This window comes from Theobroma cacao, chromosome 8 (genome assembly GCF_053813885.1).
Source record: "Theobroma cacao isolate CCN51 chromosome 8, ASM5381388v1, whole genome shotgun sequence".
NCBI lineage: Eukaryota > Viridiplantae > Streptophyta > Magnoliopsida > Malvales > Malvaceae > Theobroma > Theobroma cacao.
This window is the reverse complement of record NC_142646.1, coordinates 26,937,550-26,961,293: the sequence shown is the minus strand read 5'-3', so window position 1 is coordinate 26,961,293 and position 23,744 is coordinate 26,937,550. Positions and strand designations below refer to the sequence as shown.

The following is a 23,744-nucleotide window of genomic DNA, read 5'->3' as shown; positions in this document are numbered from 1 at the left end:
ACGAAGGATTACAAATCATTTCCAAATCATAACATAACATTTTTTTTTTGCTCATAGGGGCATTTTTGTCATTTTTGTCGAAAACCTCGAAACTTGCTAAAAATGTAGTAGGTAAGCCGAAAATATATATTTAATGATTTAAAAAAAAATTAAGTATCTAAAACGTTCATTTGAAGTGAAAATTTGACCATTTGAATATAATAAAAATATTCAATAAAATAAATTATTTTCTTGTAAAATAATTTTCATAAAACTATCGATACATAATTCTTATAGCGTAAAAGATAATTATATACATATATACTATAAAACAAATAACCAAAGCATAAAATTTCTTTTACAGTGACACGTGGGCCCACATCTATCCAAAATGCATCGGAAGCTGGAAACCTACAGCTTTTACCGATTCGAGTCCAAATGAAAGTCCTTGTCAAAATCAGCTAACTATGGAATTCCCTGAGCCTGAAATGTGAGGAAATGAGGGTGGTGAGATTATAAAATCCCAGTGAGTAAACAGATACCATCTAAACTATCTAAAGTCGAGTAAATGGAGACAATTAAAATAAATCATCATACTGTAATTTCATTACCATTCAACTCATTTCAACCAAATAAAATCAATCCATAAAAATCGAGTAATCAACTTGGCTTATGAATTTCTTAAAACTTTGGCTCGTGCCAAAACTCATACTCGGTGATACCTTGCGCAGGGCATCTAACCGAGTCCGCCAAGGCTGTTAAAATTTTGTATACACTTAAAATATATTTTTGTTTGAAAAAAATACAGCCGTTCCTTGGCGTTGGCTGAGTTCCCCTTCACGTGGTGGTTTGGCGTGAAGTGAACCCTAAGCTATACCCCAGGAGATACCCTACGCGCCTCTCCGTTCGAGGTAATAATATAATGGAGTTTACCGTGCCCCTCTAATAGGCTGGTCCACGGAACCCCCTCTGCAGTAAATAATTAATATATAATCCACCAATCAATAAAATTCATTCTAGCATGTCATGGCAATTTATCACAACCTAGCCTCTCAAGGCTGAATACACAGTATAAATAATTATAACACCAAAATCAGTTTAGCCATTCATGCTCATTTATTGTCATAAGCCATTCAATTCAGAACCATAAATTTGCAACACAAACTAGCAGTCTCCAATTACTCTATTTTCAAAACCAATATTCGATTTTTCAGAAAATTTATAAAATCATTTTATAAAATCACAATTTCCCTTAAAACATAACAATTTACCATTTAAACCCATTTTTCATAAAATCACATAGTTGTATAAAACTACTCTAGATAATTAAGACGATAATAAGTTTACTCACAATGTCTAGAATGCAGACTTTCGAAGCACTCTGTCTACTGGTCCTCGGATGCAATTTCCTTGCCTTTATTGGAGGACTCACCACCTTGACACAGTACAAAATCGAGAATTTCACTAAGTTGGTACTAAATCAAAATTAAACTAATTTGGACTACCAATGCATGATATGGAATGCAAAAATGCACTGGTAACTATCTAAATCCAGTATTAGCCTAATTCGTCTTATCACTCGATTAAATTCCTAACGGGTTCGTTTAAACTCCAATTTAATTCTTTTCAGTTTCTATACCTCAATTACACCCAAATTAACTTAATGTCCCTCAGTGTGATGCAAATTATCAGTCCCAACAGCAAATTACAAAAATACCCCTAGTGGGTAAAAATTCGTATTTTTCCTCCGAAAATTCCCATTATTTTTCTAGGCTCATAATTCATTATTCCTTAACCAATTCTCCTAGAATAAAATCAAACTCATCCTCACTCACTACATGGTAAATTCAGCCATTAATGGTTGGGGGAGAAAATAAATTCTTTTCTTGTTGTTTTGTTTCTAAATATGCTAAACTAACTAAAAACACTAACATAAATTAAAATCAAATAAATCCAACAACTTTCTCTCTCCTAACCCATTTTTTCAGAATTGAATTCATCATGAAAACATGTAATTTAATCATGGAAAATAAAGAGAAATGCTTGGGAATAAGAAAACTCAAGCTTAATAGAAAAAATCTCACCTTTTTCACTTAATTTCCTTGAAAATTCACACTTTTTCTTTGATTTTCTCTCTCTAGGGTTTTGTTTTCTCCTTTCTCTCTCTTGTTTCTTGCTTGGCCGAATGTTGAAGAAGAAGAATGGGTGGGCTGATTTTTTTTATGCCTTTTTATTGTTTAATGAAATAATATTATTTTATTCATATTTTAAATATTTTATTAATTCATTTTTTTTTCTAGCCATCCACTTGTCCTATTTTTTTCACCATGCATTCCCTTTGACTTATCCAAGTCTTAAGTGAAATTTCCAGATTTTTCCAAAGTTTTGGTGGAGCAAATTTTTCAAAATTACACTTTTGCCCCCGAACTTTTCAAAAATTACATTTTTACCCCAAAAATTGAAAATTTTCCATAATGCATAATTTTCACTCCTCATACTCATTTCACACTCCAAATAATTAAATTTGATCAAAATCCTTTCAAAAAATTAAATTTTCGATTCCGAATGGTAAAATTACCATTTTACCCTTTTACTCCAAATTATACCGAAATTAAAAATTTTCACTTCTAAACCTCAAATCTTAATCCAATAAGTGAAATGGGGCCAAAAGTCTTTTCTAAAAATTTCCATTTTGTCCCCAGGTGGCAAATGACCATTTTGCCCCTAGATAGCGAAAATTCCAATTTGACTCCAAATTGATCCTCGAACTCCGAATCACCATATTAACCCATTCTGGGACTTTAAAATTCTTAATTTCATTGTAAATTCTCTATTTGATCTAGTTCGAGGCTTAAATCAACTTTATTGTACCTCTAGGTACAATACCGACTTTTGTAAATTTTTCAAGACTCTCTTAGCATGTAAACATGCTATCCACCACATGTATGTCATCACAAATATTTCTGTAGAGTCGGGCTTGTCATCTTCTCCCCCACTTGGATCAACCATATGATCCTCCTTCTTGATTGACTTCGACATCCGGCTAAATATTAATATTTTAATATTATTTTATTAATAAAATATTATTTTATTCTAAAAATTTTATCTTGTCTCCTTGGTACCCAAAATACCTTATTATGCCGCATTTGACTTCCAAATCACCTTTTATCTCATAAATTCTCCTCCGAGAAAATTATTATTATTTTCTTACTTGCGAAATATTTTATCCTAAACTACTCCTTTCGTCTTTTATCACTTTTAAACATTTTAATTGACCTCAATTTGCATTCAATCAACTTTATTTATCACCATATCAAAGTATGGGGTATTTCAAAAATGCCCTTATGAGCCAGAAAATAATATTTTATAGTTTTGATTTGGAAACGACTTATGATTTCTTGAAATGCAAGATTTAATAACTATCACTCATCGGGGAGATGCGGAAGCTGATGCTAAGCCTTGCGGGGTTTCGATCGGCATTCGGGGTAATGAATGCCTATCTAGACGTCGCGACGGTTGTCACGGGCCCGATGGGAGTTTCGAGTCGTGACATTTTTACTCCTTCTAGATACTTTTTTTTTTATAATTATTATCTTTCTTTTATAGTTGTTCTTTCAGTTTATATTTCATAACAAGACTCAAATATAATTTTAATTTTTTATAAAAAAATCAATTTAAAAAAAATTTAAACATAAATAACATAAAATTCTTATTTTTTTCTCTCATTTTAATTGTTTAAGAATTTAATGTTTTTAATAAAATATAAAGAAAAATCTATAAAAATTCATTTTCTTTCTTGTGTACTTAAAATAAAATTTATATTTTGAGTATTATTCATTTGAAAAACTTTTGTATGCACAAAATAAATTTAAATGTGCATGTACAAACATTAATACAAAATTTATTATATATGTATACATTACATACAGAATATATATTATTTTTTATAATTTATGTTTATCAATATCTTGTATGTACATGAAGTTGGAAAAAATATATATTTAAATTGAATCACTTCATTTTTTATGAAAATATTGATAATTTAATTTAAAATATCATTACATTATTTTACTTCATAAATTTTTAATTAATTTTAAAATTTTCTATCTTACCATTCAATTCAATGTTTCTAAAAATTAAGATTTTGATTCACAATATGAATCTCGATTCGATAATGATTCACATGATGAATCTAGATTCGATAACGATTCACAGTATGAATCTCTTAATTCGATAAGGATGCTAAAAATGAACATTTAATAAGGAAAAATTGTCTTGAAAAAATTTCACATGACCAAACGTTTAAACAGACAAAGTTCATTGAAAAGACTCTAGTGATGGGTAGCAAAGCAATCATTTTGGAAAATTTCATTGAAGAGACTAAAGATAGGGCCTATGTATGGAATATGAAACTTGACAATAATGGCTTATCTTGTTCAGGTATAAGATGGAGTAGAATTGTAATTTGTTTAGTTAAATAGAATTGAAATATAGGTAAAAAGAAGATCTTTTCTATTACTGGCAAGAAGCCATTGTCGTAACATGTGAGTCTGGGAACCAGACTTCTAGATGTGAAAATTTAAAGAGTCGTCACTAATCTTTTTTCTCTATGTGTGATTGGTCACCTATTGATTTGGTTGTAGTCAACAAGGTTCTAAATTGATTTTAGGTCCGTCTAAAAAACAATAAACTGGTCTACAAATTTTAGAGTGGGCTTGGGAGTACGGTTATACACGGGGAAGGATTAGCATCCCAATGACATCTGTTCCACGAACGGTACCATTTAATCATATTTATCTTATTTGACCATTGATTTTTATTTATTTTTATGTGTCCTATATATATTTTCTAGTCTTGATTTTATATGTATATTTTCTAGTCTTGATTTTATATGTATTGCTTTTTCTAATATTTCTTTCTAATTTATTATTACTATTTATTTATTTATTTTTATTATTATTATTTTAAAAAAACCAAAGTTTGATTATTTGGCTTTACGTATGCACATGATGCAATTATAAAATGATGTAATGATTTACCAATTTTAAATAATGGGAAGCAAAAACTTTGTATCATAAATCATTTGTAGACCATTCCAACGCTTTGGTGAAGTCTCGAAAGTTTTTTCACTTAGGGATGTCCCCGAAAGAACTCATCTCTACAAGTCTTTCAAGAAAATCCCATCATCGAGATTCTCGTCCCATTAATAAAATAAACATGTCGTATGCTATGTCAAGATAAAATCGTGAATGATGCCAAATGAATGTGTTTATGAATATAATTTCATTGATTACAATTTCTATAGTAATATAGTTGATATTTTAATATGATTACCACTTTTTTTATTTTTACTACATGTCTTTTAGAGAAACATTTTATTTAGATTGATAATTAAATTTTTTATGGGTTATTATTATTATCTCATTTTTTTGAATTATTTTTATTGAATAGGTTACATTGATATTCTATTTGCAATAATTGTCTAAATTAATTAATAACTATATCGCTTTTAATTTTTAAATAGGATATTATATGAATTTATTCCTTTAAATGTTTAAGATAGCTACTTGAATTAACTATATATTGAAATATAAGATTATGATTTATCCCGATTCTTCAGTGAAAACCATTATTGAATTCCGCATTTAGCAAAATCATTCCAAAAATAGCAACTCTTTGCTTTCTTGGATGAAATTCCATCATTGGAGTTTGTTAGTTAAAATTCCACTATGTAAGTATACGTATTGAATAGATAGTATATAAGCAAGTAGAGTATCGATTTCACAAAAAATTGATCTAAAATTTTACTAAGTACTAAAATTATATAATTTAATCTTATCCAAACAATCAAAATTAATTAATTAACTAAAACTAATTAACCAAAATTTAAACTAAAAAGAAAAATAAAAGTAAAAATAACTTGAGTAAAAATCAAATCAAACAAGTCTAGGATTACAATATCCTTCACATTTTATCTAAATCTTAACTCTCTCCCTTAACTTATTTTAATGGGTTGAATTGCTAACCTAGAGTCCTCAATTATTTATAAGGGTCTCCTAGACTCATCTTATAAAAATATCTATTTTAACCAAATATTATATCCCTATATGATTGGAATTAAAACAAACTCATTAAGTTTAGGCTCTAATCTAGCTACATAAGGCCTATAGGTATATCCTTATCCTATAAGCAAATCAATGAATATGATCATGTGCTATCCCAATTTTAGTATACACTAAACTCTCTTTCCCAAGTTTGTTTATATTCCTAAATCAATCAATTGGTGATTAAGCAATTAAAAGCATTAAGAACAAATTGGAATAAACAATTCAAATCCCATTAAAGATAAGCAAAAAAGAGATTAAAAGTTTAGATTATATGTGAGTTCAATTGCAATCCTAGAAAAATAAATTTAGCACATAATATCTAATAAAAACTTTATCCAAAGAAAATTAACCATTACTCCAAGTCAAAGAAAATAAGAAAAACACAAAAGTAAAGAGAGAAAACTAATAGTTGAAGCTTTATGATCTTGATTCTCCCTCCAATTCTCTTATTTTCTTGCTTTGTTCTTGGCTCCAAATCTCCAAAATAGTTGCTTGTTGCCTCCCCCTTTAAACCTCTAAAAAAGGTCCTTAAATAAGCTTTAAGTAACCTAATTTCCAAAATCCCATTAAACTTTTATTTTGGAAAATCACCCAACGCCACGGCCTTGATTTCTTGGCACCGCGACTCTGGATTCTTGCTACAATAGTGCTGCTGCACTCTTTTTCTGATGCTGCAGCATTGAGCTCTCGAAAAATGTGTTTTGTGCTTCCTTTCACCAGTGCTGCAGCCTTATTCTCCCAATGTTGTGGCAGTCTATCGACTTCAAACATAATTTTTACTCTGATCTGCTCTGAACTGGGCAAAGTGTAAACATAAAAGTTTTAACCCTATCTCTTACTTTTACAATGGCTCAATAATCACATCAATTGGACTCCTGGATTAAAAGATATGCTCCAAATACCATATCATAATTAGTCCACGCATACTACTATAGTGCTCCTAGGTGGACAAATATTTTGACCATGATTTGATGATAACTAGACAAAGTGGTAAATATAAAAGTTGTAGCCCTTCCTCTTAGAGTTCTAGTGGTCTAAGAATAACTTGATTTGGAGTTCTGTAGAGAGAGATATGCTCAAAATACCGAAATATATACGAATGAAGACATCACTATACTTGCTTGTATTTTCATCAAAGGAGCCTTTTTCAATAAATTTCCTGCAAAAGCAATAAAAGAAATTAGCAATAACTACTCTCAAAGTAATTTAAAACAAAATAACATAAAATTTAAGTAAAATAACTTAAATTAACTACTCAACATGTAATCAAATTTAAACAAGAAAAACACCTAAAATGCTATGGTCTGAACCTAAAATCTTAAAGATCTAACTACTTATGCCCTTAAAATATGTCAAAATAACTCTATATAATAGAGTTATCAAAGTTAATTCAAAATTAACCACTCTATTTGAAATACCCCATACTTTGATATGGTGATAAATAAAGTTGATCGGATGCAAATTGAGGTCAATTAAAATGTTTAAAAGTGATAAAAGACGAAAGGAGTAGATTAGGATAAAATATTCCGCACGCGAGAAAATAACAATAAAATAATAATAATTTTATCGTAGGAGAATTTGTGAGATAAAAGGTGATTCGGAAGTCAAGTGAGGCATAATAAGGTATTTTGGGTACCAAGGAGACAAGATAACATTTTTAGAATAAAATAATATTTTATTAATAAAATAATATTTAAATATTAATATTTAATCGGATGTCGAAATTAGTCATGAAGAAGGATCATATGATTGATACAAGTGGGGGAGAATAAATACAAGTGAATTTTTGGAGAAATGAGTGACAAAAGTGAAATACGCGTATTTTGTTAAGTCGAACCAACGCGGTTAAGTAAATATTTAAATATTGTGGTAATACCGCGTTGAGATGCAATTTTTATATTTCTGTGGTACACGCATCAAGAAAGGAAGTTAGATAAAAATTGAAATTTTTAGACGTATTAAAAGGATTGAAATTGGAATATAGAGATTAAAGGATATGTAGTGAAATTGGTGAGAAAAATAAAATGATCATAGAGTAAAAAAAAAAAAATATTAGAAGACCAACATGGGTAAAAGCCCATGTGGTCAATAAAAGAGTCAAAGACTCTTTACTTAGTGAATTGGAGGGGGGGCCGGCCATGTGGAGCAACAAGTGAAGGAAGAAAAAACAATATTTTGATGTGGCCGGCCATGAAGGAAGTTTGTGGAACATTCAAGAGAGAAATAATATATATATATATATATATATATATATTGTCACGACCCGAAACTCCCATCGAGCCCGTGACAACCGCCGCGACGTCTCAATTTACATTCATTACCCGGAATGTCAACCGAGACCCCGCAAGGCTTTAATATCAGCTTCTCATTTCCCCTGTGGGTAACTGTTTCCAAATACCACATTTTAAAAGATTTTAAACTGTTTCCAACTTAAACAAATGAAATAATAATTTCCGTCTCATAGGGGTATTTTTGTCATTTATCCCAAAAATCTCAAAAATCATCTAAAAATATAGTATGTAAGTGGAAAACACATATTTCTTAATCAAAAATAATTTTGGATGTCTAAAACATTCGTTTAAAATGGAATTATGACTGTTATAATAAAATAAAAATATTCAATAAAATATTCAATTTTCACATAAAACGATATTTTAAGAACACTGCATAAATAATTTTTATAGCGTAAAAGCAAAATAAATTCTTACATACCGTAATACAAATAACCAAAGTATAGAATTTAATTTCAGTGACACGTGGGCCCACGAATGACCAAAAGTATCAAAAGAAATGAACCTACAGTCTTTGGATGTGGCAAGTTCAACTGTAATCCTTGCCGATATCAGTTATCTACAATCTATTCTGAACCTGAAATGGGTGGAAATGAGGGTGGTGAGATTATAAAATCCCAGTGAGTAAACAAACATCACTCAAAATATCTAAAGTCGAGTAAAATGAGACTATTAAAACATTTCATCAAACTGTAATTTATCATCTTTCAACTTATTTCAACCAAATGAAATCAATTTATTTAAAGCAAGTAATCAGTATGGCTTATGAATTTCTTAAAAAGCTTGGCTCATGCCAAAAATTATTATCATACTCAGTTATTTGGGATACCTTGGCCGAGGGCTATCCCAACTGAGTCCGCCAAGGCTATTAGAAAGTCATGTTTTTATTTTGAAAACATAGCCATTCCTTGACGTTGGCCGAGTTCCCCTTCACGAGGTGGTTTGGCGTGAAGTGAACTCTAAAAGTTATACCTCAGGAGTTACCCTACTCGCCTCTCCAACCGAGGTAAAAATATAACAGGATTCCGTGCCCCTCTAATAGGCTAGTCCACAGAATCCAGCCCACTGCAGCAGGTCAAACCCACCATACAATAAAATTTTGACAGCATGACAGGGCTAATATATTACTACCCAGCCTGCAAGGGTAAAATAAAGCAATTCATATAATTCATAAAAACACAGCCCAGCCAGTCATGCCAATACAATAACATAAGCCATTAATTCAATTTTAAATTTACAACATATCAGTGGTCTCCAATTACTCTATTTTTCAAAATCGTTATTTCGTTTCAAGACAATTTATAAAATATTTTCATTTAAACTCATTTTGTTTACAAAACATAAAAATTTACCATTTGAACTCATTTTCATAAAATTCACCAAAACCGAATAAAAACATACTTTAGATAATTAAAATGATGGTAAAGTTACTCACCGTGTCTAGAGTGAGGATTTTCGAAATACTCAGACTATTGGTCCTCGGGTGCAATTTCCTTGCCTTTATCAGAGGACTCACCACCTTGACATAGTACAAAATCGAGAAATTCACCACATTGGTACTAAATTGAAATTAAACTAATTTAGACTACTAATGCTTGATATGGAATGCAAAAATGTCTAAATTTTTGCCTAAATGCGGTGTTAGCCTATTTCGGTCTTTTACCCGATAAATTGATATACGCGTCCGTTTAAACTCCAAATTAATTTTTTTCAGTTTCTATACCTCAATTGCATCCAAATTGACTTAATGTCCCTCAGTGTGGTGCAAATTATCAGTCCCGATAACAAATTACGAAAATACCCCTAGTGGGTAAAAATTTGTATTTTTGCTCCGAAAATTTCCATTATTTTTCTAGGCTCATAATTCATCATTATTCATCATAATTCCTCAAATAACCATCAAGATCAGCAGCCAATATTCCCCTAGAAAATTCAGCATAATGGGTTTCAATGGGAGAAAATTATATTTCTAGCTTATTTTTGCTATATTTCAATATAACTTAACTAAAATCACTTAATTCAATTAAAATCAACCAAAAATCAAGCTCAAAACTCATCCATGGAGGTTTGGCCAGCATGGGTGTCCATACCCACTTTCTAATTTTGCATGGAAATGAGAAAAAAATGCATGGGTAGTGAAAATCACAAGGAAAATCAATGAAATTTACCTTTTTAATGCTTGATTTCTTGATTTCTCTTGATTTTCTCCAAATTTTTCAGGTAGGATTCTTGTTTTTTTTTTCCCTTTTCTCCCCTGGTTTGGACAGCTGAAGAAGATGAGAATTTCGGAATTTTTACCTTTTTAAAGGCTAAAATAATATAATATTATTTTATTTATTTTTTTAATGTTTTATTAATTCCTTAAATTCTAGCCATCCATTTGTTTCCAAATTTTCACCATACACTTGTCCCACATATCCATAGCTTAGGTAAAATTCTCAGACTTATCCAAAGTCTTGGTGGAGTAATTTTTGAAATTTACACTTTTACCCCCGTAAAAGTTAAAAATTACATTTTTGCCCCAAAAATTGAAAAATTGCCCATAGACATATTTTTCATCCCTTATACTCATACCATTCTCCAATTTGTCAAATTTGATCTAAATTCTCTCAAAATCTCAAATTTTGTCCGCGGGTGGCAAAATTACGATTTTTGCCCCTACACTCTAGAAATCACTGGAATTAAACTTTTTCACTGCCAAACCCCCAAATTATACTCCAATACTCAAATCATACTCCAATAAGTCAAATGGGGCTAAAAAAATTCTTTTCTAAAAATTCCCATTGTGTCCTTGGGTGGCAAATGACCATTTTGCCCCTGGACAGTAAAAATTCTAGTTTGACTTCAAATTGATCCTCGAACTCCAAATCACCATATTAAACCATTCTGGGACTTTAATATTCTTAATTTCATTTTAAATTCTCTATTTGATCTAGTTCGAGACTTAAATTAACTTAATTGTACCATTTGGTACATTGTCATCTTTTAACAATTTTTCTTTCAAGGCTTTCCAAGTATGCAAGCATATTGTCAATCATATGAATGACATGGAAAGTATTTTATAAGATCGGGCTTGACATATATATATATATATGTGTGTGTAATTAACCAAACTAAGTGAATAAGATCAAGAAGAAAAGAGAGGTCGGTTGAGGGAGAGTAAAGGAGAAATAAAAGAGCAAAGGAAGAAGAAAGAACCGAGAGAAAGAAAAACAAAAAGAAAACCGTGCATGAGAAAGGAAAACAAAAGAAAAAGAGAGTTGAGTTGAGGGGCTATTTTTGCTACCATTCAAGAAGGGAAAGAGAGCCATTTAAGGGCTGGTTTTGGAGGCTGATAAGAGCCATTTTTTTGCTCGTTTTGGAGCCTGGAAAGTGCCATTTTTCTGCTGATTTTGGAGGCCAAAAAGTGTAAAATTTTGCAGCAAAAAATTTAAGGTTTGAGGTGCTGTTTTGATGGTTAATTGTGGTTGTTTTGGCTGTAAATTTTTTGAAGGAAAGGTGCAGCTTAGTTGCTGAATACTTGAGGAAAAACAGAGCAGCATAGCTGCTGATTTTGGAGCCAAAATAAGCAGTTGTAGCTGCTGAAAAATTTAGAGATAAAAAGCTAGGAAGTGTGACAGTTGGTGAGAGGGAGAGAAAGGAAGAGAGTGGACGGTTTGTGCATGTGAAGAGAAGAAAAAGGAAGACAACAAGGCTGCTGGACAGTGGGAGAGAAAGAAAGAAAGAAAAGAAAAGAAAAGCAAAGAAAAGAAAATAAGAAGGAAAATGGGCATGGCCCAACAAGCAAGGAAAATTGGACATGGTCCAATAAAGGAAGAATGGGCATGACCCAATTAAAAAGAAATGGGAGAAGTCCATGAATAAGAGTCCAAAAACAATAGAGGAAGAAAAATCCAAAAGAAAAGGAAGGTGGAGATTTGGGCCAACCTAGCTTAATTGGGTAAAAATTTCTTTACTCTTCACCATGATTTATTTTGAAATTGGATTATATGGAGGCTAAATTATTTTATTTAATTAGGTATTGGTTAATTGGTGATATGAAGTAAATTTAAGTTGCTTAGCAGGTTGAAATAGGCACTTAATACCGTAAATAAGTTACCGATGTTAATACTCTAAAGAATTACGTGAACAAAGGATGCAATTAATTATAGTAAAAATATATTAAGATGTAAATTAGGTGTCAAGCCCGATCTTATAAAATACTTTCCATGTCATTCATATGATTGACAATATGCTTGCATACTTGGAAAGCCCTGAAAGAAAAATCGTTAAAAGACGACAATGTACCAAATGGTACAATTAAGTTAATTTAAGTCTCGAACTAGATCAAATAGAGAATTTAAAATGAAATTAAGAATATTAAAGTCCCAGAATGGTTTAATATGGTGATTTGGAGTTCGAGGATCAATTTGAAGTCAAACTAGAATTTTTACTGTCCAGGGGCAAAATGGTCATTTGCCACCCAAGGACACAATGGGAATTTTTAGAAAAGAATTTTTTTAGCCCCATTTGACTTATTGGAGTATGATTTGAGTATTGGAGTATAATTTGAGGGTTTGGCAGTGAAAAAGTTTAATTCCAGTGATTTCTAGAGTGTAGGGGCAAAATCGTAATTTTGCCACTCGCGGACAAAATTTGAGATTTTGAGAGAATTTAGATCAAATTTGACAAATTGGAGAATGGTATGAGTATAAGGGATGAAAAATATGTCTATGGGCAATTTTTCAATTTTTGGGGCAAAAATGTAATTTTTGACTTTTACGGGGGTAAAAGTGTAAATTTCAAAAATTACTCCACCAAGACTTTGGATAAGTCTGAGAATTTTACCTAAGCTATGGATATTTGGGACAAGTGTATGGTGAAAATTTGGAAACAAATGGATGGCTAGAATTTAAGGAATTAATAAAACATTAAAAAAATGAATAAAATAATATTATATTATTTTAGCCTTTAAAAAGGTAAAAATTCCGGAATTCTCATCTTCTTCAGCTGTCCAAACCAGGGGAGAAAAGGGAAAAAAAAAAAACAAGAATCCTACCTGAAAAATTTGGAGAAAATCAAGAGAAATCAAGAAATCAAGCATTAAAAAGGTAAATTTCATTGATTTTCCTTGTGATTTTCACTACCCATGCAGTTTTTTCTCATTTCCATGCAAAATTAGAAAGTGGGTACGGACACCCATGCTGGCCAAACCTCCATGGATGAGTTTTGAGCTTGATTTTTGGTTGATTTTAATTGAATTAAGTGATTTTAGTTAAGTTATATTGAAATATAGCAAAAATAAGCTAGAAATATAATTTTCTCCCATTGAAACCCATTATGCTGAATTTTCTAGGGGAATATTGGCTGCTGATCTTGATGGTTATTTGAGGAATTATGATGAATAATGATGAATTATGAGCCTAGAAAAATAATGGAAATTTTCGGAGCAAAAATATAAATTTTTACCCACTAGGGGTATTTTCGTAATTTATTATCGGGACTGATAATTTGCACCACACTGAGGGACATTAAGTCAATTTGGGTGCAATTGAGGTATAGAAACTGAAAAAAATTAATTTGGAGTTTAAACGGACGCGTATATCAATTTATCGGGTAAAAGACCGAAATAGGCTAACACCGCATTTAGGCAAAAATTTAGACATTTTTGCATTCCATATCAAGCGTTAGTAGTCTAAATTAGTTTAATTTCAATTTAGTACCAATGTGGTGAATTTCTCGATTTTGTACTGTGTCAAGGTGGTGAGTCCTCTAATAAAGGCAAGGGAATTGCACCCGAGGACCAATAGTCTGAGTATTTCGAAAATCCTCACTCTAGACGCGGTGAGTAACCTTACCATCATTTTAATTATCTAAAGTATGTTTTTATTCGGTTTTGGTGAATTTTATGAAAATGAGTTCAAATGGTAAATTTTTATGTTTTGTAAACAAAATGAGTTTAAATGAAAATATTTTATAAATTGTCTTGAAACGAAATAACGATTTTGAAAATAGAGTAATTGGAGACCACTGATATGTTGTAAATTTAAAATTGAATTAATGGCTTATGTTATTGTATTGGCATGACTGGCTGGGCTGTGTTTTTATGAATTATATGAATCGCTTTATTTTACCTTTGCAGGCTGGGTAGTAATATATTAGCCCTGTCATGCTGTCAAAATTTTATTGTATGGTGGGTTTGACCTGCTGCAGTGGGCTGGATTTTGTGGACTAGCCTATCAGAGGGGCACGGAATCCTGTTATATTTTTACCTCGGTTGGAGAGGCGAGTAGGGTAACTCCTGAGGTATAACTTTTAGAGTTCACTTCACGCCAAACCACCTCGTGAAGGGGAACTCGGCCAACGTCAAGGAATGGCTATGTTTTCAAAATAAAAACATGACTTTCTAATAGCCTTGGCGGACTCAGTTGGGATAGCCCTCGGCCAAGGTATCCCAAATAACTGAGTATGATAATAATTTTTGGCATGAGCCAAGCTTTTTAAGAAATTCATAAGCCATACTGATTACTTGCTTTAAATAAATTGATTTCATTTGGTTGAAATAAGTTGAAAGATGATAAATTACAGTTTGATGAAATGTTTTAATAGTCTCCTTTTACTCGACTTTAGATATTTTGAGTGATGTTTGTTTACTCATTGGGATTTTATAATCTCACCACCCTCATTTCCACCCATTTCAGGTTCAGAATAGATTGTAGATAACTGATATCGGCGAGGATTACAGTTGAACTTGCCACATCCAAAGACTGTAGGTTCATTTCTTTTTATACTTTTGGTCATTCGGGGGCCCACGTGTCACTGTAAATTAAATTCTATACTTTGGTTATCTGTATTACGGTATGTAAGAATTTATTTTGCTTTTACGCTATAAAAAAATTATTTATGCAGTGTTCTTAAAATATCGTTTTATGTGAAAATTGAATATTTTATTGAATATTTTTATTTTATTATAACAGTCATAATTCCATTTTAAACGAATGTTTTAGACATCCAAAATTATTTTTGATTAAGAAATATGTGTTTTCCACTTACATACTATATTTTTAGATGATTTTTGAGATTTTTGGGATAAATGACAAAAATACCCCTGTGAGACGGAAATTATTATTTCATTTGTTTAAGTTGGAAACAGTTTAAAATCTTTTAAAATGTGGTATTTGGAAACAGCTACCCACAGGGGAAATGAGAAGCTGATATTAAAGCCTTGCGGGGTCTCGGTTGACATTCTGGGTAATGAATGTAGATTGAGACGTCGCGGCGGTTGTCACGGGCTCGATGGGAGTTCCGGGTCGTGACAATTAAGTTGGTATCAGAGCTGTTGGTTTGAAAGATTAGAGTTTTGGGTTTAAAGTTATTTTAAAGTTGTTTTAAAAATTTACAGTGTCAGTGTGGCCCCGAGTTAAGTTAGGTTAGGTTGAATAAAATACATGCATAAGCATATAGAGCCTGAGGTTGCCTAAACTCACTTTGTTCCCTATTATAGATTATTATGTCTCCTCGACGCGAACAACCACTTTTCACTAGATCAGCTGGAAGGGGAAGAGGTCGTTTCCAACGTCGTCAGTTAGGTGCAATAGAGGAGGAATTGACTGCATCCACCATTCGGGCAGCACCTACTGCTGAACAAACCAAGACTCCTCCACATCCTCCACCTCCTCTACCACTTACTAGTATTCCTGCTATGCCTCTTGAGGCAGTTCAGGCATTAGCAGCCTTCTTTACTGCTATTGCTGGCCAGGCTCAGGCTAGTCAAGCTCTTCCTACAGTTCCTCTGGCTGCTCCTTCAGTACCACCATCCCCACCTCCTGTCCCACCACCAGTGCTGGATGTTTCTGATTCTAAGAAGCTTAAAGAGGCTAGGCAACATAATTGTGTTTCTTTTATGGGTGAGTCGGACGCAACCGTGGCTAAAGAGGTGGTGCGAATGGCTTTAAGAGCCGAGAAGCTTGCGAATGAAAATAAGAGTCTGCGAGCTGAGTTAGCAAAAAGGAGAAATCTAAGTGTATCTTCTAGTCAGCCACCAAACAGGGGCAAAAACTCTTCTGTTTCAGGAAGTTCACGTAGATGCAGAAATTGTGGGAATTATCATGTTGGGCCGTGCAGAGGGCCTGCACGATGTTTTTATTGTGATCAACTGGGTCACATTAGGAGAGATTGTCCACAGTTAGGACGGGCTACGGTAGCTGCTCCATCTCCACCAGCTCATACGGATATACAGAGGAGAGATTCCTCTGGATTGCAACCGAGACAGGGATGATTTTGACAGACCACCAAGGGTAGATTAAATAAGTTGAAATTAGTGCTCTAATAAAGTACGTATGATAGAAAGCTAGTTTGTAAGTTGTAGTTTTCATGATCATGAAATATATAAAGATTATCAATATATGGACATACATTTGGAGTTGTAATTTACAAGTTTGAAGTATTTAAGATATGATTAAATGGAATTAGCATTAGTTAGGGTACGTAAATCTTTTAATTAATTTCTATGGAGTATCCATGATAGTAGAATGGAGGAACATCGTGCAGTGATGCTATATGGTGAAATCACTATACAATATGGAAAGGGTATTTTTGAGTGGGATTTATTGACTGATGATAAGTGATGAGCAATTTGAGATACATGTGGCTATGAATAAATTTGGAGATCTTTGCTTAAACAAACTCGTATTAAATGTTATGGTAAAGATATATGAATGCTAGTGGCAAAAAAAAAAAAAAAAACGTTAAATCAATGTTTTGATTTCACACTTGTGATAGAAAGTTAGTCTTGCTAATTGTGGTATAGACTCGAAGGGAAGCCACACGATTGTGAATAATTGAGGTAGTAGCTTTAAAGGTGGAAGAGTTGCTAAGATAAAGTGAATTCAAACCGTTGCAACGCCACAGTACTGACTATCAAACGCTGTCACGTTAAGAACCCCTAATGGCTAGAAAGCAGAGCAAATTGAGAGTGGCATGAAGATGAAACACACGAGTTGAAGAATGGTCATTGGTTTTCATGCTAAGCTTTGTTGTTTGGAGTCTTAAGTGCATTGGGAGGTATTAAGATAAAGATGATGAGTGAAATTGCAAAGTTTTTTTTTTTTTTTTTATTTTCTTATTATTGCCTTATATATATTGGCATGTAAGAGAAAGAAAAGTTAGAGAATTTTTGAGATGGCTACATAAAAATAAATTAACATGTGGAGTGTTAAGATGAATAATATGATGATTGAAGTCAAATCTTAAGAAATAAAGAAGACAAGAGATTAAGTCTTGTTAAAGACTAAAGAGGAAGCGAGCGAAAGGTTAGATGAATGTATGAGATACTGATAAGAGATGTCAATAGCAAGTGAGGAAAATGTAAATAAAGATTTCAATAATGATATAGCAAATGAGTTTATATAGAATATTGTTATGAGAATATACTGATCTTGTCTTGACCTTGTTGAAAGGAAAGGATTAGTAACAACACAAGTAAACTAGGTGACATGCTAGAAACCCATGGAGATAAATTGAAGCATGAGTAGTTGGGCATGCCTTTATGGAAATGATATACTTGGTGTATAAAAGAGTAAATAAGTGATTAAGTGTTTCAAGAATGTTTACACGCCCTTGAGAAAGAATTATAAGTTATACATGATGGGCATAAGATGCGTGACTTTGAAACTTGCTAAGGAGCCAAATGGCTAAGTTACGGGTTAAATGATCATATGTTATGAGACATAAATTTAAAATAAATATCCCTAAGGAAATACTCAAGAGAAGTTCTGCCATGGATCTTGTGAAAGCAAGCACTAAGTTATGTAGTTATAAAAAGGAAGCTATAAGCTGAGAGTGGTATAAGTATTAACATTAAAAAGTACTTGAGGAGAATTTAGTTTCAAGTCTTGTAATTTCAAATACAATTTGTAAATTAGTTAAGGAAGAATGATGTTATATTCATATGAAAGAGTGGAATAAAGGATGATAGAAGTTAACCTTGATAATGAAGTCAGATAATGAAACTTTCTTAATATATTATGGGAATTGGAATTCGAAAATGCGTGAGGCATACATGATTCAAATGAATCTGAGTTTTAAGTGACAAATCAATATCGAAATGCAATAAGGATACAATATATAGGAGACATGAAGGATAATCGAGGAATAAGGATGACTTTTAGGAATTGTAGTATTGCATAAGATGCAATGATCAAGTCAAGATAAATTTTTGAGATACCAATGGGATTATAAAACATACACGCATAATAGATTATAATTCAATGGAGATGACATTGTGATGCAATGATATACAGTGCAAGGAAACTTAAGCTAATATTTGGAAACGATAAGAAGAGAATATAAGTATATAAATGATGAGGAACTATACACAGGCATGATGAGAATTTGTATGAATTATGAAGCTTATTCTATTGAATCTTGATTGTGGATGGGAATGAATTAAGAGAAATTAGTCTGAAGGCATTTGAAAACAGAGACTCGTATACATAATGAGGAATATAGACATTTGAATGTATATGTATATGTATGTGTGGAGTAGTGATGTACCCAACTAAATGAATAATGGTTTTAGTGGTTCAAGATTTGAACTCAATATATTTGATGAGTTGTATAGATAATGTAACGATTAAGAATCTTATCAGAAGACGATTTATGGTGACCTAAGGAATTTTGGAGAAATAGTTAAGGGAATATAATCTATAGTACGATTAAGCCATATGAGATGGATTAATAGGATTGAGAAGATTGAAATTTCCTAAATGCAAAGTAAACATGAAATAAGTAGAAATAATTAAAGCCATTAATTTTCCTGAACGCTGAGGATATGTACAGGAATGAGTATGGCGTGTTAATGATGTTGTAAACTACACAATAGTGTATGAGGATAGGATGAATGAATGAAAGTCGAGAAGTTTGATATGGAATGAAGTAATAAGATAGTGATTGGTATACCTAAATAAGAATAAAATGCGATCGAAATTGGTATGATTGAGATGGAGTTATGGTTCAAGCTTAATGATAGTAATAGAAGCATGCTTAATGTCTCAATATAAGATATCATAATTGTGAAGGTTATTGTTGATCTGATTTTAAAGGATAATAATAGACATAAGCGAAATACTTGAGTTGAATTGGAGGTAAATGAGGTGAACAAATCGAAATTCCCTATAAAGGGGAAGACATAAGAATTCGAGCATTATATGAGAAAACAATATCCCCACATTTTCTCTGAGTTCAGTACATGAAATTTTGAGGTCAAAATTTTATTTTAAGGGGGATAGTGTTGTCAAGCCCGATCTTATAAAATACTTTCCATGTCATTCATATGATTGACAATATGCTTGCATACTTGGAAAGCCCTGAAAGAAAAATCGTTAAAAGACGACAATGTACCAAATGGTACAATTAAGTTAATTTAAGTCTCGAACTAGATCAAATAGAGAATTTAAAATGAAATTAAGAATATTAAAGTCCCAGAATGGTTTAATATGGTGATTTGGAGTTCGAGGATCAATTTGAAGTCAAACTAGAATTTTTACTGTCCAGGGGTAAAATGGTCATTTGCCACCCAAGGACACAATGAGAATTTTTAGAAAAGAATTTTTTTAGCCCCATTTGACTTATTGGAGTATGATTTGAGTATTGGAGTATAATTTGAGGGTTTGGCAGTGAAAAAGTTTAATTCCAGTGATTTCTAGAGTGTAGGGGCAAAATCGTAATTTTGCCACTCGCGGACAAAATTTGAGATTTTGAGAGAATTTAGATCAAATTTGACAAATTGGAGAATGGTATGAGTATAAGGGATGAAAAATATGTCTATGGACAATTTTTCAATTTTTGGGGCAAAAATGTAATTTTTGACTTTTACGGGGGTAAAAGTGTAAATTTCAAAAATTACTCCACCAAGACTTTGGATAAGTCTGAGAATTTTACCTAAGCTATGGATATTTGGGACAAGTGTATGGTGAAAATTTGGAAACAAATGGATGGCTAGAATTTAAGGAATTAATAAAACATTAAAAAAATGAATAAAATAATATTATATTATTTTAGCCTTTAAAAAGGTAAAAATTCCGGAATTCTCATCTTCTTCAGCTGTCCAAACCAGGGGAGAAAAGGGAAAAAAAAAAACAAGAATCCTACCTGAAAAATTTGGAGAAAATCAAGAGAAATCAAGAAATCAAGCATTAAAAAGGTAAATTTCATTGATTTTCCTTGTGATTTTCACTACCCATGCAGTTTTTTCTCATTTCCATGCAAAATTAGAAAGTGGGTATGGACACCCATGCTGGCCAAACCTCCATGGATGAGTTTTGAGCTTGATTTTTGGTTGATTTTAATTGAATTAAGTGATTTTAGTTAAGTTATATTGAAATATAGCAAAAATAAGCTAGAAATATAATTTTCTCCCATTGAAACCCATTATGCTGAATTTTCTAGGGGAATATTGGCTGCTGATCTTGATGGTTATTTGAGGAATTATGATGAATAATGATGAATTATGAGCCTAGAAAAATAATGGAAATTTTCAGAGCAAAAATACAAATTTTTACCCACTAGGGGTATTTTCGTAATTTATTATCGGGACTGATAATTTGCACCACACTGAGGGACATTAAGTCAATTTGGGTGCAATTGAGGTATAGAAACTGAAAAAAATTAATTTGGAGTTTAAACAGACGCGTATATCAATTTATCGGGTAAAAGACCGAAATAGGCTAACACCGCATTTAGGCAAAAATTTAGACATTTTTGCATTCCATATCAAGCATTAGTAGTCTAAATTAGTTTAATTTCAATTTAGTACCAATGTGGTGAATTTCTCGATTTTGTACTGTGTCAAGGTGGTGAGTCCTCTAATAAAGGCAAGGGAATTGCACCCGAGGACCAATAGTCTGAGTATTTCGAAAATCCTCACTCTAGACACGGTGAGTAACCTTACCATCATTTTAATTATCTAAAGTATGTTTTTATTCGGTTTTGGTGAATTTTATGAAAATGAGTTCAAATGGTAAATTTTTATGTTTTGTAAACAAAATGAGTTTAAATGAAAATATTTTATAAATTGTCTTGAAACGAAATAACGATTTTGAAAATAGAGTAATTGGAGACCACTGATATGTTGTAAATTTAAAATTGAATTAATGGCTTATGTTATTGTATTGGCATGACTGGCTGGGCTGTGTTTTTATGAATTATATGAATCGCTTTATTTTACCCTTGCAGGCTGGGTAGTAATATATTAGCCCTGTCATGCTGTCAAAATTTTATTGTATGGTGGGTTTGACCTGCTGCAGTGGGCTGGATTTTGTGGACTAGCCTATTAGAGGGGCACGGAATCCTGTTATATTTTTACCTCGGTTGGAGAGGCGAGTAGGGTAACTCCTGAGGTATAACTTTTAGAGTTCACTTCACGCCAAACCACCTCGTGAAGGGGAACTCGGCCAACGTCAAGGAATGGCTATGTTTTCAAAATAAAAACATGACTTTCTAATAGCCTTGGCGGACACAGTTGGGATAGCCCTCGGCCAAGGTATCCCAAATAACTGAGTATGATAATAATTTTTGGCATGAGCCAAGCTTTTTAAGAAATTCATAAGCCATACTGATTACTTGCTTTAAATAAATTGATTTCATTTGGTTGAAATAAGTTGAAAGATGATAAATTACAGTTTGATGAAATGTTTTAATAGTCTCCTTTTACTCGACTTTAGATATTTTGAGTGATGTTTGTTTACTCACTGGGATTTTATAATCTCACCACCCTCATTTCCACCCATTTCAGGTTCAGAATAGATTGTAGATAACTGATATCGGCGAGGATTACAGTTGAACTTGCCACATCCAAATACTGTAGGTTCATTTCTTTTTATACTTTTGGTCATTCGGGGGCCCACGTGTCACTGTAAATTAAATTCTATACTTTGGTTATCTGTATTACGGTATGTAAGAATTTATTTTGCTTTTACGCTATAAAAAAATTATTTATGCAGTGTTCTTAAAATATCGTTTTATGTGAAAATTGAATATTTTATTGAATATTTTTATTTTATTATAACAGTCATAATTCCATTTTAAACGAATGTTTTAGACATCCAAAATTATTTTTGATTAAGAAATATGTGTTTTCCACTTACATACTATATTTTTAGATGATTTTTGAGATTTTTGGGATAAATGACAAAAATACCCCTGTGAGACGGAAATTATTATTTCATTTGTTTAAGTTGGAAACAGTTTAAAATCTTTTAAAATGTGGTATTTGGAAACAGCTACCCACAGGGGAAATGAGAAGCTGATATTAAAGCCTTGCGGGGTCTCGGTTGACATTCTGGGTAATGAATGTAGATTGAGACGTCGCGGCGGTTGTCACGGGCTCGATGGGAGTTCCGGGTCGTGACATTAGGTGAGTGGATTTATGATAGAATGAGAGAGAGAAAAGTAGAATTGATTCACTAAATGTATTGAATTTAAATGGTTGCTAGGAAAGCGTGTTGAACGAAGTAGGTGATGGGCAATTAGGTATAATTATACGTATATACGAAGTAATAGCGACGTAAAAATCCCGGTATTGTGAGGTCAGTAACCTTACCATCATTTTTATTATCTAAAGTATGTTTTTAATCGATTTTGATGAAATCTTATGAAAATGAAATTAAATGGTAAATCTTGAGTTTTACAAACAAAATGTGTCTACATGAAAAGATGTTATAAATTGATTTGAAAATAGAATGTTGGATTTGAAAATTTGAGTAATTGGAGACCATGTGATTTATTGTAAATTATGATTCGAATTAAATGGCTTGTGATAAATTGGCATGATTGGCTGAATTTATACTTGTGTTGAAAAATATGAATTGTCTGTTTTGTCTTGATAAATTGGTTAGTAATGTAATTGCCATGCTATACCATTGAGATTTGATCAATTGGTGGATTAAAGATTAGCTAGTGCAGTGGCGGGGTTCCGTGGACCAGCCTATTAGAGGGGCACGGTGTCACGACCCAGTACTCCTCTCGAGCCCGTGACAACCGCCTCGGTGTCCCGGTAGACACTTATTGCCCGAAATGTCAATCCGAAACCCCGCAAGGCTTTACTATCAGTTTCTCTGTTCCCTTGTGAGCAACCATTGTCAAATATCGTGTTCTAAAAGATTTTAAGTTGTTTCCAACTTTAAACAAATAAAATATTAATTTTTCGTCTCACAGGGGTAATTTGGTCATTTTTCTCAAAAATTTCGAAACTGGCTAAAACGTAATATACAAGTACAAAACACACAATTCATATTCAAAATGAGTTTAAAAGTCTAAAATCTTCATTTAAAACGAAATTATGGTTATTTGAATATAATAAGAAAATAAAAGAAATATTAAGTAAAATATT

At 32.1% G+C, this 23,744-nt stretch overlaps 3 long non-coding RNA genes across 3 annotated transcripts; 2 read left to right on the top strand and 1 right to left on the bottom strand.

Moving 5' to 3' along the window:
* Positions 1-248: 248 nt before the first annotated feature.
* LOC148761279 (uncharacterized) lies at positions 249-2,161 on the bottom strand. The gene is made up of 3 exons (XR_016028026.1): positions 2,064-2,161; positions 1,331-1,414; positions 249-462 (listed from the first exon to the last, which is right to left on the bottom strand). It is a non-coding gene; the product is annotated as an uncharacterized LOC148761279 (long non-coding RNA).
* Positions 2,162-13,339: 11,178 nt separating this feature from the next.
* LOC148761278 (uncharacterized) lies at positions 13,340-15,253 on the top strand. The gene is made up of 3 exons (XR_016028051.1): positions 13,340-13,467; positions 14,117-14,200; positions 15,058-15,253. It is a non-coding gene; the product is annotated as an uncharacterized LOC148761278 (long non-coding RNA).
* Positions 15,254-20,444: 5,191 nt separating this feature from the next.
* On the top strand, positions 20,445-22,220 carry LOC148761277 (uncharacterized). Its single transcript, XR_016027842.1, has 3 exons — positions 20,445-20,558; positions 21,208-21,291; positions 22,149-22,220. It is a non-coding gene; the product is annotated as an uncharacterized LOC148761277 (long non-coding RNA).
* Positions 22,221-23,744: the final 1,524 nt, after the last annotated feature.